This window comes from Chenopodium album, chromosome 3 (assembly GCF_948465745.1).
Source record: "Chenopodium album chromosome 3, dcCheAlbu1.1, whole genome shotgun sequence".
Taxonomy (NCBI): Eukaryota; Viridiplantae; Streptophyta; class Magnoliopsida; order Caryophyllales; family Amaranthaceae; genus Chenopodium; species Chenopodium album.
In genome coordinates this window covers 56,665,685-56,672,498 of record NC_137836.1, presented here as the reverse complement: position 1 = coordinate 56,672,498, position 6,814 = coordinate 56,665,685, and the positions used below count along the sequence as shown (strand labels likewise).

Below are 6,814 nucleotides of genomic sequence, written 5' to 3'. Positions count from 1 at the left end.
CTGCCACAAAAAAAGCCGCGCGCATCTCAAAAAGTCGCGCTAGACTACCGCGCGCAACTAATTATAAAATCTAACCCCTAGAGTTGCGCTGCGAAAGATTCAGAATTATATGAAAAATATAAAATCGAATCTTACCATAAAGTCGCGCGCAAGACAATTAGTTGCGTTGTCCATAGCAGCGCAACCTAATCACTTGCGCTGGGATGCCGCTTGCAACTCATCCTGTTGCACACGACAACTGCTGCGGCAGAATGCTCGTAACCCTAAACCTAATCATTCCCTATAAATAAGAGCTTAAACCGAGGCTTAAACACACGGAAAATAACCTAAAACTCTGGCGAAATACTTGTGAACTTGTGTAACCTAGCCCCTCTTTTCCCAAACACTCACCCCTTTTGATATTTTGTTACTACGGTGGAGGTTCCCCAACAATAAGGAGTCCATAAGTATTCCATACGGAGATCTAGCAAAGAGAAGTGGTAAATTCCTGAGCACTTAATTAAATCACATTTATTTTCTTGTTTAAAAGAACCCTAATTAATTAGTGTTGTTTGATCACCTTTAAAATAATTAATTAATCAATTCCACATAGTATCTTGCGTTAAATAAAGATTAGAATTGAATTAAATAATTGTTGGTTGATCACTTAAGACAAGGCAAATATTGTTTATTTTCTTATCCTTTTCACGAATTTGATTAAATAAAGAATAACGACATTACGATGTAATTCCTACGTGAATTGGTATGTGTAAATAAAATTAACTAACACAGTTTTAGGTATCGCGTTGCATATATTGTTTGGTGATGAAATTGTAAAAAAGAAAGAGCTAGTAGAGGCCACACTAGGGCTAGGATAACGATTCCCCTCTAAAGGGAACGTTATTATAGTACCCTCGCTCTCGAACTCATCTCTGGTTTATAGACCAATTTGGGCATGGGTAAACTTATGATTTGTGCCAATTATTCCATGAAATCCACATCGAAGAAAGACATGAACGAGGTTTATGATTTTTCCTAAAACTCATTGGCGACTCCCTACTTGTTTCTTACAAAAAAGCGTAATGATAGAATCAATTCTAATTCAAGGTCCCCCAACACAGTCAGGAATTCAAAACCTACAACACCCTAACAAGTGTAAAGTTCTAGGCTTTTATATGGCCATGGGAATCTAAGGAAGGACCCCCTACGATGGGATCTCCCTCCTTACAGTGGCGACTCCACTAGGGATTTAGAGGTTACATGATTAGTTCGTAGTTATGATCCAAGGTTTCCAACACTAGGTTGCATATGGGTTGTAACTAGAATTAACTTGGATAATCTCTAGTTAGAGAGCGAGACTTGAATGCATAATATCTTCCTTTTGCACAAAAGTAAAAACAAAACAAGCAACATTGCATCATGCATAAGCATAGCTTACTTAAACTATTGGGGATTCTCTCAATTACTAGGGGTCGCCAACACTAGGCTTCCATCCCGAAATCAATAACAATCATCCCACCCATATCGCCAACAAAATGTTGGGAGGGCGATGCCATGAATCAACACATTGAGTGATTGATTTGTGCGTCGTTTCTTAAGATATGGTACCTTTGGACACCCAAGCCTTTTTTGACCTTAGAATGACATTGCGTGAATCTTGACTTATGGCATGCTTATGTGATTATGTGACTATATGCAACGTGTTAGGATAGTTTTCTTTTTTTTTTTTTTTTTTTTTTAGTTTGGTCTAGGTTCCCAATTACAAAGTTGTCTCTTCGTGATTTAGAGTCATATTCAAAGAATAGCAAAAAAAAATAAAAAAAATAATAAAAAAAATCAAATAAAAAAATCAAATAAAAAAACGATGACAAAAAAAACGCTCGAATTAAAAAAAATCCTACGAGCAGGTGGTGCGCGCAATTCAGTGAGTTGCGCGACCCCTCCCAGTGCAAGAGATTCCGTTGCGCGCGATAGCCACGCGCAACTGAGTCACTTGCGCGCGCCCACTGAACGAGTCAATTTTGATTTCTCAAGAAACAAATTGACTCGTCCGAACAATATATTCATTGAAGAATTGTTAAGGGTGATGTTATCCGTTTGAATATATTTTGCATCTTTTCTTTTTTTTTTCTCCCTTTTTAAACAAGCGTATCGACTTACTTATCCTTTCGTACTCCTTTACGGCCGGTTTCCAAGCTTGGGAAAAAAGACTCCCGGGCACTCGCATTCTACGTTTACCACCCAAAGATCAACCCCTTTCAAACCACTTTTCTTCGACAACTAATCCTAGTCCAACAACAATGCCAACCATCGAAGAACTTAGATCTAGTAGTTTAATTTCTAGGGTTTATGGGGATCTAATAAATAATATGAAGGGGTAATTTGTTGTTGTTAATTATCAATGCTAGATTAATTTCCTATTGATTAATTTAATGCTCTGTGACTAGATTAGGCCTATCTTTTATGCATGAGTTTGACAATATTGATTCAAGATTCGAGAGATGAGAATTGATGTTTAGGTCTAGTTTCAATAGGCAGGTTAATTTATAAATGGTTCAGTCGAGATTCGAGAGATGAGATTTAATACCGGTAAATTAATTGTGTGATTGTAATACGTAGCGAAAGCCCTTTACAATCTGGTTAGTTGATGCATTGATGATTGACTATTATTGATTATTGGTATTGCATGATAATTTCTTATTGGATTGTTTTAATGTTTTACAATTGCGGCTTGTAAAAGTATAGCAATATTAAATTGATGAATCGAGCAGATGTTAATTTGATATTAAAGGCTATTTTCAATAAGAACTTAGATCTAGTAAATTGCGAGAGCTTGTTAGATCTATGTTGATTAATAAATTGCAAGAGCCTGTTAATCATGTTATTTATGCAATGTCAATGATTGATTACTATGTTTTACCCTGGAGTATTATTTATTGGTGAACCTATGCCCTAGATCCTTTTATATATTGTTTTCTCCCTATTCCTATCTTTGTAGTTTAGTTTCATACTCAAATATAAATATTGGTTACTTAGATAATTTAGATTATAATAATTAATTTAGGAGTAAAAAGACTTGTTTCCCTGTGGAGATAGACCCTACTTCCCTATCTACTTTAGTTAGAGGACTTAGGAATTATTTTTGATTAGGGGATACGACTTTACCCTGTCAAAATTTGGCGCCGTTGCCGGGGAAACGGTTTTATTTTTATTTCTGATTGTTTTTGTAGTCTAGATTATTTGTCTTTTGTCTCAGAGAGCTTTAGTTCTCTGAGACAAATCTCATATTTGCTTCTAGTTTTTGTTTATGCCCAGGTGTTCCAGATTAGGTTACATCCCATTCGATCCTGAGATCGAACGTTCCTTCCATAGACAGAAAAATCTCTACAAGCAAATCCTGGCGGATTATGGTGATAATAACAATAATCACCGCGATCCTCCAACTGATTCCAGCGATTTAGAGGCATCATCAGACGCGGAATCAAAGATGACGTCTCCAAAGAAGCTTAGTGATTATTCACAACCAAAGCTTACGGATTTTCCACATCTCACCCCTACTCCGGCTCTTGATGGGGTTCAATTTGAAATTAAACCTCAATTTATAACGATGATAGAGAGGAAGAAATTCAGTGGAGCCAAGGGTGAAGACCCGAATCTTCACATTGTCGACTATTGTCAATATTGCAACACCATCAAGCAAGCCGGGGTCACTCAAGACTAAATCAGGGAGATTCTCTTTCCCTTCTCTTTAACTGGAATGGCTAAATTGTGGTTTAATGGCTTAAATAGAACTACACTTGGTATAACTGACTGGGAAACTCTTGTTTTGAATTTCTATAACAAGTACTATCCTGCAGAGAGAACATCAGTACTACGGAGTGCGATTCAGAACTTTACCCAAGAAGCCGATGAGTCTTTATATGAGGCTTGGGAGAGGTTCAAGGACTTACAAAGAGAATGCCCTCGCCATAATTTAGCGCAATGGCAGTTAATCCAAGCCTTTTATAACGGCATTGGAAATTCTTCTAGAATAATTTTAGACTCTGCAGCTAGTGGGAGATTTATGAATCTTAATGTTGATGATGCAGGTCAGGTTATTGAAGATATGGCGATACACAATTCCCAATATGGGAATCCCATAGGATTTTCTAACAAGGGGAAGCATAGTGTCGACTCTGTATCCTTTTTCCAAGCTCAACTAACCTCTATTTGCCAAAAATTAGATAATCTGAGCACTGCTAATGTAGCTAATGTTTCTGCAATTAATAATAATTCTAATGAGGCTTTCTGTGAAAATTGTGGTATTGTAGGTCATTGGGAGCAGGATTGCAGGAGTTCCGTGGAGCAAGTTAATGCCTTCCAAGCTTATAGGCAGAATAACCCATACTCCAACACTTACAATCCTGGGTATCGGAATCATCCATACCTTTCCTACCGGAGCACTAATGTTCAAAATCCACCACCACAAGAACCACAGGCGCCACAGCAACAACAGCAGAAATATTATCATCCCAATGCTAGCTTGAAGAACCAGCCACAACAACCCTCCTCATATTCCGACCCTTCTCTGGCGGAAATTAGAGCAATGTTGGTTAATATGCAAAAGCACGTGGAGAGTAGAGATGCGACAATTGATCAAATTCTAGCGCATAATAAAATTGTAGATAATCAAATTACGCAACTCTCCGCTACTCTATAAGCCCGCCAACAGGGAGCTTCTCCGGCACAGCCGACTAGGCCTACGGATCAAGCATTTGCAATTACTCTAAGGAGTGGTTCAAACTATGAAGGGCCCTGTTGAAAGGAATGGTGTCCTTTAAACAAGTGTATTATTCTGATAGCGGGTTCAGAATTATTAGAAAGCTAATATATTCAGCAAGGTCAAGTGATCGGAATGCCTGGGTGGAGGCCGCTTCCGATCAGTAATATTAATATAATTAATATTACAGCTTAATCTTGACTGAACCCTTCGGGTCACACCCAAGCAAAATATACGAACTGACTCGACGAATTAATTCGGAAGAAATTAATTCGTCGCCCGAGTTTTAAACATTTAGACGTCGAAAATTCGAGCTTGGAGCGTCGAAACCGAGCGTCGGAGAATCTCAAATGTCGAGCCAAAATTTAGGATTTGGCGAGACGGGAAAATGCATCAAGTAACAAGTAAAATCCTAGCCACGCAAAAGGCTAGGAGTGCATGCCCAATAGGAGCATGCCACGTGGCAGCACACATGGCAAAACGCCATGTGGCAGCACACGTGGCCACCACGTTGGCAGCCGCCAAGTGGCAGCAGCCACATTGGCAGCCACCTAGTGGCAGCGTGCCACGTGGCAGCGCCATGGTGGCGGCGCGCCACGGTGGCGACACATGTGGCAATAGCCGTGGACCCGGGTTGAGGGGTCATGGACACGGGCCAAAATAAAATGGGCCAACCGAACCCAACTTGGGGCTCAAGGTTGGGTGACACATGGTTACTTCACATTGCATGTGAAATGCCTTGGGGACCAAGTGAGAAAGTGGTCCACACCTAACCATGTGACACTTGTTACTTGTTCCTTTGTTTATTTAACTAAGGGTTGAATTCACCAATCTTTCCATGTGGGATCTTTTTGTGAAAAGTCCCACATTGAAAGATGAGTGAAATTCACAAGGCATACTTCCTTATAAATAGTCATGGCATGGCTTGAGAATTCTTTGCTTGAGTGGGAGTTAGAAAGAGCATTCCATATTTTTGGGAAAACTCTTAAACTCTAATAACACTCGGGTTTTGGTCGGACCTTGCTAACTCCAAGGTAGCGGACCTTAAAGTCGTGTCCGTCCTTTGTGGGTGGATACCGTTGGAGGCACGGCGCTTGCGGTGCTCGAAGCTTTCAAGTAAGAGCCCGTTTTTGTAAGGGCGAAGCTCGCTTCGAGGGTAAGATTCGTTCTTCCTTTCTTGTGATTATTTATTTATGCTTTATGGTTTTATTAATTGCGAGTGGTTCCTTGGGTCGGGGTTGTTTCCGCAGTGAGTCGGACTCACCAAACCCCAACAGCGGTATCGGAGCCTCGCTCGTTTATTTTTATAATCATGTTTTTCAAGGTTTATTTTGGCTTAATTTTCTGGTTTAAGTTGCTAATTAGATTAGTAGCTCGGTTTTATTTATTTTAATCCCGTTTTAATGTCGAGTTTGGCCCAGAACCCAGATTTTCGCCCAAGACTAGTGAATTTTGGGTGGAAAACGTGTTCTGGAAAGGTTTTTTCCCCCAAGGGCCCTGTGATTTTAGCCAAATTCTGACCAGAAATGCCTTTTTCGAGGGGTTTTTCGTTTTAGACGAAAAATTTTAAGTCTTTTCTAACCTTGAAATTAATGGCATAAATTGTTGATTATATGGTTGATTATTTGCATTATTTTCTGCATTTTTATGTCCCCTTAAATCACACTTAATTGGTAGTATTTGATGCTTAAAGGTTGATTTATTTTCACATAATTGCAAACTAATTGCTTTTTAGTGTGAAAGTTTTATTTTTGAGGCTTCCTAAGTGTTAAAGATTCAATCTTTATTTGTGATAAGTGATTGAAACTTTAAAAACCACTAAATTCCATGTTATTTTGTGTTAAACTTTGATGTTTTAATCATTTTGAGTTGATTGGAAACATAAAGTTTCGATTTTTGTGATAGAAATTTGGTTATCTTCATGTTGGAAGATATAACTTTCAAGGATTCACAAAATTTAGATGTTGGAATTTTCATTTGAACATTAAAGTTCATATTTTTCCAACTTCCCTTTACTTTGTCAAATTCTCAAGTTTAATTTAAATTGATTAAATTGAAAGTGAGAAATTGCCTCAA

At 38.6% G+C, this 6,814-nt stretch overlaps 1 non-coding gene across 1 annotated transcript; it reads right to left on the bottom strand.

The window, feature by feature from the left end:
• Positions 1-3,847: 3,847 nt before the first annotated feature.
• Positions 3,848-3,954, bottom strand: LOC145625883 (small nucleolar RNA R71). The gene has a single exon (XR_014110779.1). It is a non-coding gene; the product is annotated as a small nucleolar RNA R71 (small nucleolar RNA).
• Between the last annotated feature and the right edge of the window lie 2,860 nt (positions 3,955-6,814).